The 23,078-nt window shown below is 37.7% G+C and overlaps 1 long non-coding RNA gene across 3 annotated transcripts in view; it reads left to right on the top strand.

The window, feature by feature from the left end:
- The first annotated feature begins 1,781 nt into the window (after nt 1–1,781).
- The window catches only part of LOC306806792, a 52,958-nt gene continuing 31,661 nt past the window's right edge, over nt 1,782–23,078 (top strand). Inside the window, exons 1-3 of one of the 3 annotated variants that reach the window (XR_013775576.1) lie at nt 1,782–1,919; nt 6,415–6,505; nt 13,592–15,290. This is a non-coding gene — a long non-coding RNA (uncharacterized lncRNA). Of the gene's footprint in view, nt 1,920–6,414; nt 6,506–8,964; nt 9,045–13,591; nt 15,291–23,078 lie in introns of those variants that run through there. The other 2 variants (XR_013775577.1, XR_013775575.1) reach the window with 2 other exon arrangements.

The following is a 23,078-nucleotide window of genomic DNA, read 5'->3' as shown; positions in this document are numbered from 1 at the left end:
ATTTATTGTATTTTCCCTTTTGACTGCATTTTTGCCTCTGTAATTTTAAAAGGATATCTCTGTTTTGATCCTGATTTGCATGAGTGCAATGTCAAATGTACACATGCAAATGGGGTGGTTACATCTGCATACCATCACACTTGCAGCCCCTCTTTGCATTGGCAGGTAGGTAAGAGCTAAAATGCAAATGCAAGTTAGTCTCAGTATTGTCACGATTCTCATTCATGTGACAGCAAAGGAGAATTTTATAAATGGGTTGGAGGAAGGTGTCTAAGGGGAGCCTTCCCAGACTAATAGGCTTGAACCAGCATCATGGGCCAATTAAGTTGAAGAAGCTTTTGGTCCCATGCACTGTCTCATTATTCCCATATAAAGCATTTTTTTGTCTGCAGGAATAAATTGGATCCCTTATAGAAACTTCTTTCTCAGTAGTATCTCTGCTTTGATATGAGACAAGATTTCCAGGCAATGCATCTCTGCAAATTCTACACTTTGGTGCCCAGAGCCCCAGCTCAGCTCAGCATTTCCAGCCTGGGGCTGAGGAGGTCCCAGTGCCACCCTGGAGTGCAGGAGTGGCCCCAGTGCCACTCCTGGGGTGAGCCCAGGCTGGGTCTGCAGGAGAGGGCAAAGCCCCTTGTCCCACCTCACCCCTGTGGTGACAGGTGACACAGTGTCCTCTTTACCCAGCTGGGAGATGCCAGTGATCCTCCTGTGCTGGAGTCTCACCCTCTCAGCCAGGTGCTATCCTCTGATCAGAGGTAGGAAGGTTTTCAGCAAAGAGATTCCCTCCCCCACCCTGACATTTAAGGTAAAATCTCCCTTTCCTCAGGCAGAAACACTTGTGTCTGGCTTTGTTGATAGGAACTAGGTACCTTTCACTTAATACATGAACTACATGTTCTAACCACCTTTTTTAAAAAAATAATAAAAATACAGCAACATTTTATCATAGCTAGTCTTCCTGAAACATGACTGTCTTGTTAAATATTATTCCTCTTATGCTGCTGGAAAATATTTCATTCAAAATATGATTTATTTAACAGCTAATATGCCTAGATTATAATTTCCTTGGTAGAAAGCCTTTTTCTTTATTTTTCTTTCAATGTTCAGCTACAAGTGAAAAAGCCCAAAAAATCCTCCAAACCCCCAACTACAATTGCCTAACTCCAAGACCAGCAATTTTGAGGAAAATCTGCCATGAAAAAAAAAAAAAAAAAAAAAAAAAAAGAACATGCATTGGAAAGGACAGAATTCAGTTAAAAGGTTGCCAGTGCACACATTTTGCTACTTGTTCATAAATAGTAATTTAATTTTCTGTTCTGTTTTGCTGACATATTCCAAAAATCTCTATCAGAAGGTACTTTGTTGACCTTACCCTTCCTTGCTAAATTTTACACGCACAGTGGCAGTTGCATCCCTTGAAAAAGATATTGTTGTCAGGAATCATTGCTAAGTGTAACCCCATCTATCCCATAAGTGACAATAAAGCTGGCCTTAAAAAAAAAGAAAAGAAAAAAAAGAAAAAACAAGAGAGGGAAGGAAAAAAAGACACCAATATTCCAAATCTTATAGTTTAGCAAGAGAATATTTTTAACAACACTACCCACAAAGCTCCACCTGCAACTTGTTAAGTAAATGCCTGGTGAAGACACCACCCCCAAACCACCACAAGGATGCAGGTGTTGGCCATTTGTGTTAAGGATTTGTAAGAAAATCCCATCAAAAGGGTGGCTCAGCAGTTTAAGCAGAGGTATTTGAAGAAGCTTGGGAGGCAGGATGCTGGGAGTCTTCTCTCCTGCTGGAGCACATTTGCCCAGAAGGTTGCTAATTGCTGTGCAAAATTTCTCCAGAGATTTAGAAGGTGTTGGTAATTGGTAGAAAGATATTAATTTACTTTCTAGGGTGAGATGTCTTCTGAGGTGAGAAATACGTTTTATTTAACAGGAGCAAAGATTAAGTAAAAGCTAAAAGGATGGGGGGGGGAGGGGAGAGGCTCCTAGGCAAGTGTGATGTAATAACATTTTTATTGTTTTCCCTGCAAATAGATAGGAAGGTTGTATAAATGATTTGCTAGAAATGCTTTAATGTATCTTGCTGTGCACAGTTGTCTTGTGAAGTTTAGTTTTTGTGTCCCAGGAGTCTGCAGAAGGGCTATGTGCCTACACCATTTCACATCAATTACTAGTCCTGTATAAAAAGTTGGTCTTACAATTTTTTTTACAGATGTCATGAATGCTTATATTAAAAACTAAGTCTAATTGCTATTCAGTTAAAAATAGGTTTTGGGTACATATTTCTCTGTCCCTGAAAGATGAACTCTGTCTAAAGTAAAAATATAATTAAATGAAGGTGGCAAGTGAGCACACCCCTGTTGCAGTAGTATCTTCAGAGCTGCTTTGTTTTACCCTGTCTTTCCTGAGGAGATCAATAATGGATGGCTGACATAATTCTTTCACCACTCAGAAATGAGAAAGCCTAAATGCATTTCTTTAGGGCAGGCATGTTTTTCATCCTGAGCTGAAAAGCCTGTAATTGAGTGAGGTTTATAAGTATGATTGCTATTGGTGTGTGTTCCAATCTGATGTGCCTCTGAAAGGTTCCACTGGCATTTACCTGACTCTTAGGAATGTTGACCTCATCTCCCAGGCTGGACAGGATGTGAAATGTCTGTGCTGGGAGACACATATACAGAATAAATCTCAGAACCATTGAGGTTCAGCTTATGATTGTGTTGGTAACTTCCTCAAAGTTTACTAATTCAGCCTAATTTGCATATGCTGTAACTTAAAAAAAGAAAGCAGAGCTGAGAACAGGGGTATATCCCCTTGCAATGTTGACTTATATCTGTATCTCCCTGTTGAAGTGATTGGAAAGACTTATCAAGCTTCCTATTGGTAGGAACCTAGGAAAACTAGAGGATTTCCTTGACTGGACTGTTCTGCTGCTATTCACAGGTCTAAAAAATCAGGAGGAATGTGTACCTCTTAAATGATGGGTCAGTATGGACATACTTATAGCACAAGACTCCAAAATACAGTTCCTATTACTTGTCAATACCAGCAGCTTTTAGGTCTCCAATTATTTATATAAATGAAAATGTATCTAAAGGAAAGCAATAGGAACATAGGCTCAGTGTGAATCCAGAGTCATGACTGTACCCAAGAGCACTTTCTCATGGAAGCTGTCCTTTTAACCTCTCCAAATACCTTCCCTTTCTCCAGGCAACCCCTGTGGCACAGCTCCTACCAAATGGGCACTCTTTTCCAGGGCCAGAACATTTTCCAGGGTCAGGTAGACTTTGCTCTGCTGGTCTCGCCTAAGAGGATTTTATTTTATCTTTGGAAGGCTTTTTGTAGTATATTTACAATATATTGGTTCATTTACAATTACAATTCATTTGCAATAGAATGGTTAAGGTATATGGAGCCATCACTATGGCAGTAAGACAGACTGCCACCAACAAAGACTTTATCCTATCTGCTGATTTTACCCAATTTCTAAATCAGATTAGCAGTCTGCTTTGCAGACTGTTTTGTGTTCATCCCAAAGGTTTCTTGGAAAAGACCAACAGAATTCTGTAATTTAATGTATTACTATTTTCAGCTGTTATTTTGGAAGGCTGTGGATAAGACAGATTAGTTTACAGCACATGTGAAATGCTGTTGAAATATGGAATACAGATGCACTAGGGCAAAACAGATTTTTTTCATAATTAATTACTATTGCTGAGAGAAAGGTAAATTCAACTTTGATTAGCATTTTTGAGGGGCTGTTTGAGTTTTGTTGTTTGTGGAATGAAGGAGTGTTTCTGAGGGGTGTCATGGGGGTCCTGGCTGCTGCCACAGTGGTGTTTCTGTGGCTCAGGGTGGAGTGCCAGCTGCAAAATGATGCTGAGGGTCCTGTGTGTCCCAGCTGTCCCTGCCTGGTGTTGTGTGGGGTCCCTGTGGAGCAGCTGGGGCTGGGGCAGGACTGGTTCCAGATGGTTCTGGAGCCACCCCAGCACAGAGCACAGCTGAGCCCCTCGATGACACCAGGGGTGCCTCTGTGGGAATGTGTTCAGAAGAGCAGAAAATGTGGGACAGATGCAGGAGGGAGGAGGAAAGCAGGGAAAGAGCAGAAGGAGCACCACTAAGGTGCTTGCCATCATCATGTGCTTCTGTGATTGAAGGTGATGTGTTGCTGCCAGTTGCACATATAGAACTTTATCTCCAGAAATAAAATAACCCCCTAAATGCTGTAAATCAGTGCCACTTGTGAAATCCACAGTATGTCTTCCTTGCTGTGTGAACTCAGTTCTATTGGAAGCAGTATTCCCTGTTTGTTTTGATACACAGTGGAAATAAAGTACTAGTTCTCTTACCCACAAATATGCTATGTGTTTGTGAATTGAGTTTCAAACTCTTTTATCAACACTGATTGCTGCCTGGGGGAATGATTCCAATATATCAAAGCCTGAGAGAAAAGAAAGCCAAGGGTAGCTGGATATTTCAAAGCAGAATAAAAAATGAGCATTAGAATTCATGACAAGTAAAAGCAATTTGTAGTACAGAGGTAGGCATTGTATTAAATAAATGCATTTAAAATATTGCATGTAAATGAAGTAGATGTCTGAATTTAAGAAGGAAGAACAAGTGCCGTGCATCAGTGCTTAATCAGGTATTTGTAAGTAGTAAGAGACTTAATTTAAAAATAGGATTACCTGTAATTCACTCTGAATACTTAAACATTTTTTCTTTATCAGAATGAGTCACATTTACTCCTATTGAGCAATATTTTATTCTTAAAGTAGGTTTCTTCATTTGCTCTACCTATAACACAAAGTAGTATTCAGTGCTAGAAACAGTAGGAAAATATTCCTAGGAGCAAGATATTTAGAGACAGAAAAAGGGGTATCATTCACTTTCTTCATTATGGTATGACAAGGACAGCCTCCTAGAAGGGGTGAAAAGTACTTTGAGTGCCAAATTGAATGACACTCACCATTTAATTTTTTTCCTCAAGCATTTATTTTCAGCTCATGAGTACATCTATTGTGTTTTTTTTCCTGTTTTCCAATGGACATGTGGCAATGTCATGAAAAAGGCATTTCTGAACAACCTTAGTTCTCAGTGTCAATTAGATAATTCTGGAAGTGTGTCTTATATAATGGTAAAATAGCTACAAATGAGGCAAAATACAGAAAAGTGATCCTTTGTGAAAAACTGAAATTACTATATTTCTTGCACAGTTTTAGGATGTGAATAGACTACATTCCTGTTTTGTTTTATACATTTTGGATGTTTAGAAGGACAAGAGCTGAATCTGATTCTTTTAACATGTTGGATAATAGGTGTTCACTAGCAAGGAAAATGCTTTATCTTTGTTTTTGGATGCTTTTCATTTAAAAGACATTAATTACTTGCTGATCTTGAGAGAACAGCAGTTTCCATCCTAATGTTGCTGCTATTTGGAATATGTTCACTGTTTTTATTGGATTCTAGTGTTGAACTTTATTTAACTGAGAACCTTGGGGTTTACTTGGTGGCACATGTGTGTGTACATGCCTGTGTGGGAGATTTGAACAGGCAGTCACTTTCTCCTTTCAAACAAAGGACATCCATTACAGCAATGTGAAGCATTCCATTCAGTGCTTGTTTCCAGAGTTCAAACCTCTATTTGCAATTGACTTCATTTTGGTATTGCCCCCCAACTGGAATTTCCATTTTGGCAAATTCTATTCAGATTGCTGGAAAAGCACACCTGTCAAAACTGCACATTTTGGTGGCAAAAAGGATTTGAAGCAGAAAATCTTCAGTGGTTTGGATGATTCCCCAGCTTTAAAGCCCAGCAGCACAGCATGAAACACACCAGCATCAGAATAGTTTGCAAGTTGATTTCAACCAGATTGTTCAACACATGCTTTTTCTTTTAAAAGAAAATTAAGTTCCTTCTCAGCAATTCTGAAAGATTGTATTTTAATGGTGTGAAAGTACAGATGTCTTAACTGCCTTGAAAATAAGAGCAAGGTAAGGCAAACTTAGATCCTATTTCAGTCAATATGGCAGTGATCCTGTGGACCTCAGACTCATTGTTTAATGGATAAAAATATGAATAAAAACATTAATCATTGACAATTTTTTTAAAATTTTTAAAACCAATATGTTGTTAACTTAAACATAAAGCACTACTGTCAGACAGATGTAGCTCACAGTGATGCTATGACTTCAGTGTGTCCTGGGGAACAAATCCTGCTACTTTAGTGCTTGAGTTGTAAAGCTGACAACTTTCAGTATCTTATTCCAATCAGGTTTGATCCTCAGATGCTCTTATAAACACAGATCATCTGTTACCTGGACTCTACCATTTTGTCTACTCTCAATTTACTGCATGTTTGCATGACACATGGCACTCACTTGTGAATATTCTTCCTTTCAGATGCACAGCAAGTTGACAACAAGTTTGTGGTGAAAGTTACAACTCCTTAAAGGACATATAATCTGCTGTGCTTTTCAAAATCCCCAAATAGGTAAGATACAATCAAATTTGATTCTAGATGCAGTTTTGCCAGTCAGGCACCATTATAATTTGACAGGCACGATGTGACACAATGAAATTTGAATGACATAACCTACTGTGACATATCTGATAGGCCAACATAGAAATTTAATAAACATTTCCAATAAGTTCCTTGTACTTGGCCTGTGGTGTCCCCAGCCATGCCTCAGTGTTCTGCCAATCTTTAGGTCAGGTATTTGGTCTCAAACATCACAAAATGTAACAGTTTGCTTATTCATGAGATGCTACATAGGTGCTTCCATGCTCCTTTCCTGAATATTCTGGATCTGAGTAATGTTGCAGCTGTATAATTATGCCAACACAGGCACCTGTAAATCACTGTACATGGTCAGTAGAGAAGCTGCTAAATATATGGAATCACTTAACCTACTTACATATAATTTGCCTAACACTGATATACTGTGTTGTGGCTAGCTGTGACCTAGTTGGCTTCTTTCTGAAGTTCTTAGGTGTTGGAATAAAAAGAAGAAAAGAAACAGCTCCAGGGTTTCTTTCCCATAATTTATCATGACAGCAGCTTATTCAAAGAATTAAAAGCAAGGTATCTCCTCATCTACTTCTTTGGATTTACATTCCTGCTGCCATGAGAGGATTCTCTTCTAATTCAATGAAATCCAGTCGGTGCAGCTAAACTCTCAAACCTCCTAAAGTGGCATTTAATACATAAAATTAATAGAACATAAAATACCTTTTAAAAGAGTTCTTCACACTAACCCTTCAGCCAGTTATCAGTTATGCTGTGGCCCCTTTTCTAACTACTTAAAATTAATGGTTTGGAATCCAGAGTTTTCATGCTTCTGGAATCATCCAGTTCTTGTGATTTCAGTGGGAATTGGCAGTCTCACAAATTTAGCTCATAATTAGAATATATTTATCCTATCTGCAATACCGTCTTATTATATAGAAAACCATATCAATACTGCATATCATGAAGTATTTGCCAATATTAGCTCTAAGAACTTTATCTAAAAGCCTTGTAAACGAGTTCTCTTAAACAACAAACAATGTGATTTACAACACTTGTGAAATAATTGCCTTTACAGCCTACACTGTCTATTCCAAACTAGTTATTGTAAGTGTTTGCTAAAAATGAACTGGGCTATGGAAACCAGAAAGCAGTGTTCATGTATTAATTACTTTCCCATTTGAAATATAAACCAAAGAATCAGTATAAATTAATATGCTTATGTCATTTTTTTTGTCAAAAAATCTTGTATATATAAACCACTTCAAAAACATCACAGCATAGTATGACATGAATAAACCAGGTAGTTCTGTAAATATAAGAAGCTTATCTCCATGTGATTCCAACTTTGAAGGTGACTTATGCTTTCAAAATACATGTCCACAGAGTCACTCTGCATTCATATTTCATTTGAAATTCTTGCCCTTTATTATAGAATATCTTCATTGATGAAGGGCATTCAAATAACTAAAGTCCCAAAATGTGCTGGTTAAAGACAGGAATAAACTGTCTCCTGCTCCTGTATAGTAAGAACACTGCAACTGTTCAGCCTCACAAGCCTGACGTATCTGGAATATCAAACCTCCTGCTCATCTCTGCACAGAGCAGGGACAGCAGAGGTGAGCACTGTCACCTTTACTGCAAGCAGCCAGATGGTCCTGTTATTTCAGTCTCCTGAATAGATAATAGGTAGCTCAGGAAAGAAGTTCTTATTGTCAGCTGAGGTGTACTAAGTTCTGGACACAGAATATTACTGTTTATATCTGCTCTTATTGTTTTTGTTGCTGTCTAAAATAATTTTCTTAGGCACACTAGATTATAGAAGTTAAGTGTAAATAAAAAGATTGCATGGTACTGAGTCATGGGAATACTAATAGTCTGTTGTTCAGGAAATAAGTCTCAGGTACAAATATTGTGATCTGGTATTATATTTAATGTAGCTATTTGTCATTATAAAGCATTTCTGAGGTTTTTATAAACCTCATATAAACCATTATAAAATTTCTGAGGTATTTTACTTGGCAAGCAAGCTATGCATTCAATTTTAGTAAATTTGACATATAAATTTATAGGGAAGAAGAAATAAAGACCGAATGCAGGTAACAATAGGCTCTGAGAGAGTTTTGGGGATGTATGTTACTAAAGAATACAAGTCTTTGTAAGTTATACTGAATGATTGCATTCAGCAAGCCCACAAATGTTTTATTTTGAAATCTGTAGCTGGATTCATCTCTTTCAAATCTCTAGCTGTGTTTTTGTCCATTTTCTACCTATCTGTTCTCTGTTGTACTTGTGTTTTTATGGCTTAGCCCCATGAGGATATCTGGGGTAGTGCTGTGGCAGACCCTGCTGAAACTTCTACCAGCTCACTGATACTCACTTGTTTTAATTTCTTCTCTCTTTTTCCTCTCACCTTTCAAACCTTTGTTCAATATATAATCCAGGGATGCCTTGCTAGTTACTTTATATTAGATGTGCTGACTACCATCAAAATGAAAAAATGGCTTTCACCAAAAAGAAGTTATGTAAGTTAAATTAGGATTTAATTGGTCAAGAATGGGACAAATTCCTAGAATGGATTGGTTTGGAAGTGACTTTAAAGATAATTTAGTCTCGCTCCCTGCCATGGGCATTTATTCTGAAGTAGCTTCTCTAGAGCTGCCCAGCTCTTGAGCTGCTTAGTTTCCAACTCCTCCTTTACTCTAGAAACAGGCAGTTTCATAGTGCTGTTTTGATGAATAGAAACCTCCTGAAAACACAGTTAAGGTGCTGTAATCCTACAGCAAGATGTTTAATTTTATGCATATAGTAACACAATACTTCAGAGGCTAATTGTGTTTAGGAACTACTGTCTGAAAGGAGACACATAAGAGGCACTCACTGACTGGAATGATGGGATAATTGCACAGTGCAGGAGGATTTGCTACAGTTCAGAAGCAAATCCAGTATTATTGCCACTGGCAAGAGACTTGAGACACTTTAGAGAGGAAATGTATAGCTTCACACCATTCCAAGAGTAGATTTATGGTCTGAATTGCACTTTGGGTATGTTCCCTCTCCTTTTTTCAACCCAGAAGGAAAATACATGTAATATAATGCAATACATTGCATGTATTTCCTTTTCTGAGGAAAGTATTTCCTATTTTCCCTTAGTTCTGTGGAAAATTCAGTGAATTGGCAATAGAATGAATCCTTGGTAATGATTAATTGCTTACATGTTTTTCCCAGATTTGTTAAGGGTTTGCCAGTGCTCTGTTCTGATTGTACTTAATATGTAAACTCCTGGAGGAAAAAGGTATTATGTTAAAGGTGCTTTACACATCTAGAAAATTCATCTTTCCTTGGAAATACAAACTTTGATTACTCAGGAGTTTATGCAATTGTTGCAAGCCTCCTCTTCAAGGGTCTGCATTCACACTGTGCTTGCTACACTGCCTTTCCCATACCTGTAAAAGGAACTACCTCTTTTCTTTCACCCAGCCTCAATACAGACAAGATCTAAGTTATGAATGTGATAATTAACTATACATTATAATTCATTAAATATTCCTAATTCTGGTGGGGGAACAAATGAAATTCATCATTAGCAAATGAGTTTTAGAGTGAGTGTGTGTGTGGGTGCATGGGAATATGTATGCTAGAAGAAATTTATGCAGATTAAATCCATTAGCAATTTTTTGCACACTTCATTAGGCAAAATATCAAGTCCTACTTAGCTCTTCTACTGCTCTCATTAGACAATTTAAACTATACTGTTCCATACCATGGAAAGAATAAACTAATCCCTGGTGTAGTGTCTCACAAGTGAATTCTCAATTCACAGCTGTCATACCAGCTCCTTCAGCTCATCATGTTCCCTCAGTGTACTGTGGCATTGCTCAGTGTGCTGAGAGAGCCTGGCACCCCTAGAGGGGCTCTCTGGAAAACAAGTGATTTTTACTTCTCACAGCACTGTCCAGGCTCTCTGGCACTGTAAGTGACTTAAAGCATGTGTGCAGCTCTGTGCTGTGTGTTGAAAATACTTCTCAGTGATGATTGCTCAAAAAAACTTGCTCTGTCACTCCCCTTGTCAGAAAATACAGAATTATCAAAAGACTGAACTTTTCTTTCTGAGGATGTCACTCTTGTTAGACTTTTTAATGGACTAAGTTATTGGGTTGATGTTGGGATATCTGGCATGGCTACAACTGTGTCAGAGGCTGTGGGTTAACCATAACTTTAAGTCAATTCCACTGTTTTGGGAAGTGTTCCCAACCTGCCCTGACCCACAGCTCATTCCTTTCCACTTTCTTGTGCTTCTGCTGGCACAGAAATGGACAAGAAAGGGGGACAAATTGACTTTAAAATTATCCTGGCAAAATAGGGCTGAATTAATTTTGATACAGCTAGGTTTGCTGAGCTGCCTTACCATCAAACCTTGCAAATATTCCATCACAAAAGAAGGAAAGAAAGTACAGGCTGAGACTGGAGAGAGGAAAGATACAAATGTGCTTCATTTAACTGTACCTGTCTTATAGCAGTTAAGGTTTCCATGATACTGTGGCAATAGTATAGTCAGTAGTTCAAAGATATCTCTGCAGTGCTAAGTTGAACAAAAGTAGGTGGAAAATTTGAAGGGGCTTTGATTATAATAAATTTGTCATTATTTTTTCAGGGAATGGGGAAGAAATAGTTTCCTCTTGTTAATTCATTTACACACAGCAAGAGGTATGAAAGAAAGTACAAACTAATATTATGACTATTTTGAGTGAAAGTCTAAAATATATGGAGAGATTTTCTTTAATCCCTTCTCTTCCTGCTATTTGACTACTTTTTCTGATTTTGAGACTGAAATGTGCTAAATATTTTTCATTCCATGCCCAAACCATTTTGTGCAATGCAAGCTTGCACAGTTTAAAAGCATAGGGCTCTCTTAGCTAGAAGACAGCAGAGAGGAAAAATTCTCAGCTGAGTACTCAAGGTTGAGGTCCAATTAACTTTTTTTTCTTATTTATGAGTGAAAATGTAGAAGTCAGAAAACAGTAACAAAGGCACTTACTTTCTTTCCATGCACAGTATTAGAGCAGTATTTAACTTTCAAACTAGGTTAACAGTATTTTTAGCTTCTGTCCTCTCCTTACTTCTTGCAAATGCTGGAGCAGGTAGAATTTCCATTTTTACCTCACACTGGAAGCAGCAGTGTATAAGAGAACAGCTGAATTCTTGCAGCACCACATGTAGTGTTCTTTGCTGCCTTTGATCATTTGTCATTTTGATCATTACAGTTTGAACAAAGCAGTTAATTGATCCTTTCTCATTGCCTCCTTCATGTCCTGCCTGCTATCAGCTTTGGTCATTTCCTTTATATTCAAAAATGTACAGGAAATAGTCCTGCAGGTTTTAGCCCAAGTGGGTGTGTCTGTCATTGTGCTGTGAAAGGAGTGTTCCTGGCACCTGGCTCACTTGGTCAGGAATGCTTTGGAGCCTCACCAGGGTGTAGCTTGTACCTCATTATGCTTTCTATAGCCAGTAGGTGCAGTGCATCTCACACACTGAGAAGGGCCAGAAGAAGGAATTGGCAGATAGGAAGATTTTGAACAAAAGCTCCTGAAGCCTATATCCTCTGTTCAGTCCCACAAAAGCAGATCCCATGTGGGATGTATGAAAGTGGCCGAGTAGAGGTTCGTGCTCTTATTTGCTTTGTGTAGATTTATGAGGGTTATGGTTCCCAGGTATCCTAGTGAAACTGGGACAGTCTGGACAAAGTGGAAGCAATTCCAGTAATTTCTGTATGAGTACAGCTTGTACTGTCCCTGCCCCACATGAGGGAAAGGGGCTGCTGGCTGCTTCTGACAGTGTGGGTCACTGACACATAGGCTGGAAGAGATATAAAGAGTGGAGTTTAACCTCCTAAACAGACTAATTTTCTTGTTTTTTCTTCAGTGTCATCTAGCAATCCAAACAGGGTTAGTCTCCCTCAGTTGTTGCATACTCTCTAGCTTCCTTGGCCTTACCAAAGGAAGGAAATTCTGTCTGATGGTGGCACATGAGCAAGTGCTCATAGTGTGGGGGAGCTCATGGCACAGAGCAGCCCTCAGTCACATTTGAGTCTGGGGCTGGAAAAGGACAGAGGAGGAAGAAGTAATCTCTCTTTGTGTCAGGATTGCCTTTCCTTCCACACCATTACCCATTCCAAATCCCTTTGTTAAACCATGAATACGTTGGAGGCTAAGCAAATAATTTCTCCTATTATACTTTACATGCAATTCTTTCAAATTCAAAGGTCACCAGCCAGACATGTAAAATGACTTCAGCTCGCTAATCATGCCTCAGTGTTGCAGTGCCTCTCCTCTGTTCATTAGAATAACGTTTCTTTGCACTTTATGGCAAACCATCATTATAATACAGAACAAGGACAACAGAGTGTGAAAGACTTTTTTAATGAGACTTCATAGCTGCTCATGGTGGGACTCCTCATCCTGTTTGCTCTTGAAAGAGCTGTCTGACAAAGGTTCAGGATTTTACCTGATGAAGAGAACCAGAAAGAGTTTCACAAGGAAAACTGTCAATGAGCTTACAGAAAACTGCATAAACTTGGCTGCCCTGTCAGCTGAGCTGTCAGCCTTCAAACAAATGCAGAGAGAAAATCTTTAATTGTACTCAGCACACACAAGACATTTTATGCTGAATCATTGTCATTTGCAGCTGTTCTTAACTCACAGGAAAAAGCAGCAGCTCAGGATCCCCAGGATCTTGATTGGACTCTGGACTTAATAAGGACAAACTCTATAATAATTACCAGTCACTGAGGAAAATAAACTGTTAATCATTACTTCTAACACTCAGTTGCATCATCAATGTTCTTGCTGTTTTTAAAATATTATTTTAGTCCTTACCAAAGGAATAGAATCACTACAATAGTGCTGGACTCAGATAGCTAATTTAAATCTCTCTTAATAAATATTTTAAGGGATGTTAATAATATTTTAGAATCTTTCTTCTTTAGCTGGAATAATGAAATTGCAAAAATGGCTTATAAAGTTTTGTGGCTGTTCATTTTTAATTAAAATGTTCTTCCCTGTTTTCCCTCAGGAGTGAAGCGACCTCAGGCACTAGAAAAGGATACTAAGGTTCCTCAGAAAAAGTGCCAGCCTGCCTATTTCCCACATTCATTTCCTGTCTGAGGCCAGTCCAGGTGCTACCAACAAAAAATAAATATTTACAAATCCAGGCTCTAATCTTGTCCTCATGACAAATTTTCAACTTCCTTTGAAGGCAAATGCAGTTTTAATTCATATGGGAGACAGCATCAGAACAGTTCTGCAATATGCAGATAGAGGAGCAATAATGATGAGATACTTATTTTATTGCCAGCCTCAAGAGATAAAATTGAACTTTACAATCAATGGATTTGTGAGGTATTTGAAAATAATCGTTCTTTCCCCTGCCATCTGTTTGTTCTTTATTTGCCCATCTCCATTGTTTTTGATATACTATAGATGTTATTTTTGCAATATATCTTTCATCTCCTATATATTGATTAATTTCTATGTGTAATTTCCTAAAACTTTTTTCTTAATACCTGTTAGCTCAGTGTGTGCCCCTGGTTACTAGATCCTGAAGCAGGTTTCACCTCAGACTTCAACAGCTTTCTGCCAATTTTGCTGCTATTTATCCCTGGAACCCTTGAAGTTCTGTATGTCCATCTTTCTCTTCCTCACTTGCCAAGGTCTCTTTCCCTGGGCCAAAGGTAAAATACCTGTTTTCATAAGCCTGGAGTGAGGAAGAAGTTCTTTGCTCTCCCAAATATTTCTGTCATTGCTAGGTGAAACAACAGAGGTATTGAAATAAAACAAGCTGTTTAAGTATAAAGTATGGTTACTAAAGTGTTCATGAGCTCTTTTCTTCAGCTGCTCTTTTCTCCAAATCATCAGGCTCCTTTTTGCTGCATGTCTTAGGCTATTTTTCCATCTTTCTCTCTGATAGGCCAAGAAAAGGCTCTTTTTCTACCTTGTAATCTCTAGTCCTCTTTCCCTTGTGTTGCTCTGATCTGCTTTGTCAAGTGATCAAAGTCCCTGTACAGGTGAGCTGTTGCTTAGTTACCACCTGCTTGGAATTCACTCTTGAAAAATTGCTTTGTCTTGAGAAGTAGCCATATCTTTGTTCCTTGGTGCTCCATTTAAATGGATGATCAAAGTTTATCAGCCTGCTCTATTAGCTCTGTGTTCTGTGCAAAACTTTTTCTTGTCACTTCTATGGATTTTAGGTCAATCTGGAGAAAAGAGATGGAAGAGAAGGCAAGAATGCTCTGCAGTTTATAGGGAGTGTTTGCCAGAAGGCAATATTGCAGGGAAACAAAGTACATAGTTTCCAGCACCAAACAATCTGAACACAGCCAAATAAATCCAAAAGACAGTGAAGGTATTTTAGTGCTGGGTGGCTGCTGACTGTCTAAGGGGAGAGCTGAAGAATGATCACTGCCATTGCATGGGAATTTCTTTTGGGAAGTGTAGGAGCCTGGGGGAGGAGACTGAACTGCTCCTGGAGAAGGATTTAGCAAGTGCTGCATATTTCTCTCTCAATTAAACCAGCAAGAAGCAAATTCTCACTGTACTGTTGCTCAGATCCAGATCTTTATTTTCACTGTTTAGGAAATTTAAATACTAATTTGTGTGACTGATAATCTGATATCTGAATATAGAATGTGCTTTTCTTGTATTTCTTTTGTAGAATAGAGCTATATTTTGTGAGCTAGAAAAAATTTCCCAAGTGGCACTTAAATATTAACTTCAGCTAACACACTTCATAATGCCAATAAGTTCTAATACTTTTTTGTGTTCACTAAGGCTGTTTTTATGTTCGTTACATCTATGTCAAGTTCCTAAAATCACAGCACTTGCTGTATTAACTGCTGTGTCTATTATTCCTAGAAATATAGAAACATACACCAGTAAAATTGTAGAGAAGTTAAGGTTGAAAGGGGCCTTGGGAGATTCAGCCTCCCCTGCTCAATACAGATATTTAGGGATGTGTCCAGTGGAGTTTTGAATAGATCAAATAAGGAAGAATCCACAAACAATCTGGACAATTAATTTCAATTTTTGTTTATATTCATGGTTTAAAAACATTTTTTTTTAAAGTGGAATTTTCAGTTTGTGTCTCTTGCCTCTGATCTTTCCTTGTGCACTGACTCAATCTCCTTTCCATCAGTAATTTACAGCTGCTGCTAAAATTTTAATAAATGCAAACAAATGCCAATCAAGGGGATGATTCTGATGGTCAGTAAAATGTGCTGTGGGTATAATATCATCCAGTTTCTACATGGAAGAGATTGCAGGGAAATGAAAGCAGAAGAAGCATAGGAAAAAACACATGTGAGGTTTGACCAATCTTAGTGCAGTTGATTCTGGTGCAGCTGAGTGAGATTCTTTGTTTGCTGTCTAGATAAATTTTTTGGAAAAAGAGATGTAGAGGTTTCACTGCAGTGTTAGCATCATAGCTGCTGTTGTTCAATATCCAGCACTGTTCACTTTTTTTAAATAATGTTAAATTTTGCTAACAATGAGGTAGTATTAAATGTTGTTGTTGTTAATTCCTTTGCACAGGTACAAAGTCAGCATAAAAGCAGCTACTGGGGAGATCAAAGCTGGGAAGGATCAAACTTTGGGAACATAGCTTTTATAATTCTTACAATTTGTCAAAAATTACTAGGGTCTCTGTCATATAAAGGCATTACAGAGTTTTGAAGAACAAACAGTTTTGAAGAAGTATTAAAAGAGATTTAAGTTAGAAGCAAGATTATTGATTTGATATGCAAGATGCCTTGGATACAGGGTGGAAAGCAGGTGGGAAAAAAGACTAAAAATTAGAGCAGTGTATGAAACCTAAGTATGCAGAAATTCAGACACAGGGCCTGATCCTGTGTCAAGGACCAAATGGGGGTGGTACTACTGTTTTAAAAAGGACACTGAAGAATCAGGTCCTCTTCTGTTTAAAATAGCAGGGAAAGCTCTGTTTTCCTCTGTAGTGCTGCTTTTCCTTCTATCTCATACAGGGCCTCTCAGAACAAGTGTAAAGGCAAGCTTTCACATTGAGTGTTTCTATATTAAATTTAGTTTTTATGAAGCAGCTAGATTCTATTTATGTTCCATACCCTATAATATGGGATAGTTTTTGTTAATTGCTAGGCTGTGAATCTTTCTACTAACCAAATACCTCCATTTTTAACTTATGACAATAATAGAAAGAAAGATACATACTTTTTGATTCCTGTTATTTTTGTTGCTAATAGCTGAGAGCCTTGCAGAGTTCAAAAATATCAAACCTTGAACAGCTTTTCTCTGAAGAAGCTCTAAGACATGCAATTTGTTTGTCAGCTGATGTTTGCTAGATTTAAGAACAACAACAAAACTTCGAACCCTGAAGTTAAATATATATTTGGTAAACATTTTTGTAGTCTGATGTAACCATCCTATTTTGTGTGATGCATCAATGTATATGATAAAACTTTTCATCAGAAGAATTAAGAGCACCTTTCAGCCAATGTGATACTGAAAGTAATTTTGTTGACAGTTTATTCTTATATCAGGTTATTTGCCTATTATATTTTGAAAGCATAATACCTAACAATAGCTTCAAAGCAAAAAAGTATATTTGTTTGGACTTTATTTTAGTCTAAACCCTAAGAATTATTTCACAAAACTTGACAGCAAGTTACAAAAAAAAAAAGATAATGCTGAAGATAATGCATATTTTATATATACATGGGACCTTTATTTCTGAGTATGGGATTCTGCATAGAAATCTTGTGTTTATATGAACCCCAGGGTGCATACACTCATCAGATGGGCTGTTTCCTTTTTCCCAGAAATAGTGCATAGACTCATGACTGGTGCCTTACAAACCCAGGACTGAATACTGTACATTAAACTATACTTATAACAGTGATTTGCAGAGGCAGAGTCATAAATGCAGATCCTGAGTTTCAGAGCTAAGTCACAAAATCTACACAAACCAGGGATGAGAACTTCTCTTGAAGGAATTATTGACTTTATGCTGGATCTATGGTTGTTCTGCTCTCAGCACAAGTTAGAGGAGTCTCAGTCAAGCTGAGAATTGATAAAGCAGAGCAAAACACTTTTCTGCTTTACCTGTGGTCTCCCCACCTTGGCTGTCTCTGCAGCTCGTGGGGGTGTGAGCTCTCCATTTGTACAGCAATGGAAAGATTCCACCCCCAGGGAGTAGAAGAAATCCATGAGTTGTCTGTTGGTTCTTCACACTACTCAAGGGAAGAATTTCAAATACAAAAGAATGCTGATTACTTTTATTAGGACTAGTAAATAAATGCCACTATTGTAATTTTGTTTTATCCACGGAAGTGTTAAATTTTGACATAAGTTTGAGAAAAGGATTCTAGTGCTTTTCCATTCTGACAACTCTCTGTAGGTTGTACTGAGGCAGTGAACATAAATATGTGTAGATTTGTAATCCAATTTCTAGAAAGCCTGTGAATTGGGAAAATTGAAGTGTTGATATCACCTGTTTCAATGTATTGAGACTGATGTATCTCTGGTTTTGTATTTTTTGCTAAAGAAGCCTCATAAGGATGATTCTTGGTGCCTGTGCTCTGCACACAGAGAGGCAGTAACCAAGCACAGAATGATTGTCTGGAGCCTGTTACAGTGCTGACTCCCAGTCTTGAAACTAAGTGTATTCATGAACAGTTGACTAAGGACTCCTTTGCTCTGTTGAACCAGGAGAAAGAATGGGAGAAGCCATAAAAATAATACCAAAAAAAGTAATCACTTTCTGTTCTATCATCAAGTTTTCCATCCTTAGTGTGGAGGAAATTGCAGGGACAGGAGAGCTGAGTTTCCAGCCCTGCTGTCCTCTTCATGTCTGATAGCATGGATCCCAATTAATGTCAGTTCTGAACCTGACTTTTAAGATGTGAATTTTTTTCCACCCAAAGCTGCATATAATATAATACTATATTCTTTCATATAGGTCATCTAAACAGCTGTTGAATTGTTGAAGCTTCCAGCCACTGCTGATCTGAGTCAAGTCTGAACTGATGACCTGCTTATGAAAAGCTAGAGTCAGATTTCAGTCCCCTGAGTCATTTAGACTGCCTGCAAATGCATAATTAACATTTAAGATGCAAGTCTTTTTTTAGTAGCAGGAGATGAGGGATGAAGGTAGCCAATGTTTAATAATCTAGACCATCCTGATATAACAGTATAGAGAAAATGTCTGTACATCTGGAAAGTGCAAACTTTGATAGAAAGGAAAACCACTGAGCTACAAGTCAGTCAGTGTTTCACTGAAATAAATTTCAACACTTCATTTTTACTGTTTGTTAAAGGATTAGAGGAGAGAGTCATGGGGTAGTACACTTATCTGAAGTATTGGAAATATATTCAATTCACTTACTTCAATAAAGTCCCCCGTAACTTAGGAAAGGCCTTGCAGACAGACTTGCATTCTGTGTAAGAGACTGGGGTCTCTTTTCAAAAGATTCTGAGTTCATCCTTATGTGGAATGGTGCTTTTGGTTGTAATTCAGAGTATTTTTGCAGGAGGGCAACTAAGCTTATGCTGTTTATGAGCAAAGATGGGAGACTTTCTGACAGACTAACAGATTTAAGTGTTGCTGAGTTTTTGCTGATAAAGACAGTATCTATATCTTCTCTTAATCAGGAGTCATAGGATAATATTATATACGCTCAACCTTTTGCCCTATTTTTTTAAAATGTGTTTACAGACTTCTATACCTGCAGATTTTCATCACAAATCACCAACAGTAATATGGCCATCAACAAAGGCCAAAGAAAATTATAATCCAATTTTGCACAGAAAGAAATGTATAGAAATGTGTTAGGATAAATGAGAGGCTGTGAAAGACTTGCTGTTTACACTGCTCAAACCCCTCCAAATCCAAAAAGAACTGCCTGCTTTGTCAGCTTCTTGTAGATAGAATTTTTCAAGTTGAAGTTGAAATTAAACTGGAAAGATCCTTCAGCAGGGATATGATGGCAAATGTTTCTGTGTGAAGTTGTGTCTGTCAGGCTGTAGTTCCCAGCTGGCAAGGTGCTGTGTTTGTGGTGAGCCTGTGCAAATGAACTCTGCTTGCTCTTGTTTGACTTTATGAAGAGGTAGATTTGCAGTCCTGCTGCAGCATTACTGAGTTGAGAGAGCTGGGCTAAGTGCTGAAAAGGCACCTGGTTGCTTCTGGAGGAGCTGGGTGAGTTCATTCTACCTGCTGCCCATGGCAGTAGGGCTGCTGTCAGTGGGTGGAAATATCTGCTCCCCAGGAAAGTGGCCAAGGAGGAGGAGGAGCTCTAAGGTGGGGTAAGAAGAAAAAGTTTGATCTAGTGAAATGCTAGCATTACCTGAATGTTTTGCAACTTGATTCACAAAGAGGAGCTGGCTTATAAGAGGCTTTCTTGAGGTGAGGCCTTTGATTTAGCTTACATTATTTGTGTAGGGCCTTACCCTGCTCACACTCATTCCTGCCTGCATGTGAGGAGTAGGGAACAAAATAAGGCATCATTGCAATTGGCTTCCTCACTGCTTCAATTATTGAAAAGCCCTTTTCTAATATTTGGCTTGAATTTATTCACAATGTCTTTCTTGCATTTGGTCCTTAGGCACCATTGTTCATTATCTTGGAGTGCTCTTCTCTCAGTGATGCTTTTCTCCCCTCATATGTAGAGAGAGGCTCATCAACTTCCCCCCAGCCTTCATTTTGCTGGAGAGAGTGAGACGAGTTCCTTTATTAACCTCTTTCAAGCTCTCCATTCACCTTCTCAGTCTAATGCCCTTTCTGACACTTTTCCATCTGAAGTTCAACTTTTTAAACAAAGGTCAGGATCAGTATTATAGATAATATTCCAGATAAGACTTTATTTTCCTTTCTCTCACAAAAGAGATTATTCACTTTATAGTCTGACAGTAGTCTCACTGAGAATGTCAGGATTTCACACAGGTCAGAGAGAAGTGTCCCTGCTTATTAGAACTCTAGATATTCCCTCCTTCAATTTGTCTCTTGATTTCAATTGCTAGTGAAAATATGCACAAATATTTTTTTCACTTACAGGATCAAAGGCAAAATAAAAATTATTAATTTGTAAAGGATCATTCTTTCCTATCTTTTATCCTAAATGCTATGCAAGATTAAAAACACATGTACTAATGTTCTTAATAGAAAGTATACATCCATGATTAATAATTAACAAAGCAAACAGAAACTTATTTAAAAAAACATTTAAAAATAATTCCAATATTTAAAACACATATTGCAAAGGGTTTGGTTCATTGTTTTCTGTGCGGACAAATGTTAAGTTTTCACAATAATCTAGTTTAGTAAAATTAGTTTTTTTAAGACATACATGACTCATGTACCTAGAATTAAGAAGAATACAGCTTTTAAGGGCATGGTATATTACTTTCAAAATGTCCTTTTTTGCTATGAAAGATGAAGAAGTACAACTCCCCACTTAGTTTCATTATATGTCATACTAGTGGAGGTAAATCACATGGAAGTGAGTACAAAGTAACTGTAGAAATTCATAGGATTGCTTGTGACATAAGATACAGACCCCTGACTGATGTTCTACCTCTATTGAAATCTATGAGATTTTCCCCTGACAAGACAGGAGAGATTTTTCAACTTAAGTGTATCATAATTGAGGTTTATGCCTGCTTGCTGTGACAGGCAAAGTCACTGCATTTAATTTACTTATCTTGTATTAAAATATAGATATCCTCTTCTCATTTGCATGCCTAACCAAGAACAGTTAAGATTTGCATAAAAGAGAGGCAAATGCAGGATGAACAATGTAGCAAAGATAATAGTCATACCAGGATGCATGTGGAAAAATGCTGAATTGGAAAGTAAAGGTACAATTGCATGAATAGCTAATGTAATTTTTACTTACACAGTAGGGAAGTCAATAAATAATAATAATAATAATAAGCTCCAGATGGATTGTTAATGAATTATTAACTGTTTGCAACAGCAGTGGAATATTTTTAATGTGTCTGCTCCTGAGAAGTCGTGCCCAGGGCAGACCAGCACTGAGTCCTTGCTTCTCTCTCAATTTAAGGAAAGGACTTTGGCAAACAGGGATAAGTTGGGAAAGGGTTTAGGGTTGTGCCAGTGGTCTGATTGTTGTAATTTCTGTGGGGGTACTGGTGCATGGTTGTCTTCATTATAGTCACAGCAGTAAGAATGAAACAGTTTGTAATTGTTTTTATTTTTTTCCTCGACTGCTGGAAGCTTTCTTCTTTGTCTTAATTATATTATGTTTCATTATATATTCCACTTGTGAGGTAGAGGTCTGGACAGCAAATTAATGTAGAGGAAAAAGATTTAGGCCAGGCAATATAATTTGTATAAATTGAAAGAAATCACTTAATACCAGGTTTTTTCAAGACAATATTTATATTGTATCAATCATTCCTATCAAAGATAGAGTGATTTCAGGTTCATTTGAAGGTGCATCCTTTTTTGCCAACCAGTCTTATGTCACTCAAGATCATCTCTGAAGTGAAGCCTACACTACAGAATATAAGAAAAGTATCCTTCTGTTCTTATCCTTTCTAGAAAAGGACCAGCATCTGAGAATCTTTAATGCTTATTAATAGGAAAAGATATTAAATATAGTCTTCACCTTCATGTCCTGACTGCAGTGGAAAAAGGTCAGTGCTGAGCTGCAGAGCTGACACTGCATATTACACCATTATGCTGTAAACAACTGTACACAGGTTTACTTGAAAATTGTAGTGTTTAGTTTGCTACTTGAAGGAGAAAATATAATGCCAGCAAGAAGAAGCAGATGCCTGGTAGCAATTTCTTCTATTTGTTCTTTTTTATTATTTGATGTTATTTCCCCCACCCTCATATTTCAAATAGCAGTAGAAGGAACCATAGGTAGAATAACATGGGCATCATGTCCCTTCCAAGTTACACCTAAATATTTGTGTACAAGATGAAAGAGCCAAAGAGGGAGCCATCACTGATTTTCTACAGTTAACTTCATTTAAAATGAAGCTAACCTGTATAGAGTAAAGCTCACCTGACACTGAAAAACCATTTCTCCTAGAAATAAAATATGTCTGGGTCTTTTTAATGTACTTTTGGCTAATGAAAACTACTATCAAAGAATTTCAGACAAAGAATTGGACTAGAAGTGAATTAGCCTGTGAAGGATGTAACAGTCTCTTATAATTGCAATAAATAAATAAGTGGGAAAAAAAATTACACCAAATAACCTTGTCAATTTCTAGAGGATGTTTAAAGCAAACTCTCTGCCAAGATTTCTTGCAAAATTTGTGCAGCCAATGCAATACCACTGGCTTCAGCAATGGTGAAACACTAGTGCTGTCTGAATCATCTAAATTGCTTTGCAGGAGTGTAGGAAAATACTGATTAAGCCCTTACAGGCTTTCAGCATTGGCACTGCTCTAGCTGGTGGAATTAACAGACCCAACAGGTTGTAGAAAATGTAGTCTGGTGCAGCTTTTTAGTGTTAAAGCAATTTTGGATAACACAAACTGGTTTCTAGGCAAGGAAGTTG

The sequence above is a fragment of the Erithacus rubecula genome (genome assembly GCF_903797595.1).
Source record: "Erithacus rubecula genome assembly, chromosome: 12".
In the NCBI taxonomy this organism is placed as follows: domain Eukaryota; kingdom Metazoa; phylum Chordata; class Aves; order Passeriformes; family Muscicapidae; genus Erithacus; species Erithacus rubecula.
Note: the sequence above shows the minus strand (reverse complement) of the source record. Positions and strands in the feature narration are given on the sequence as shown.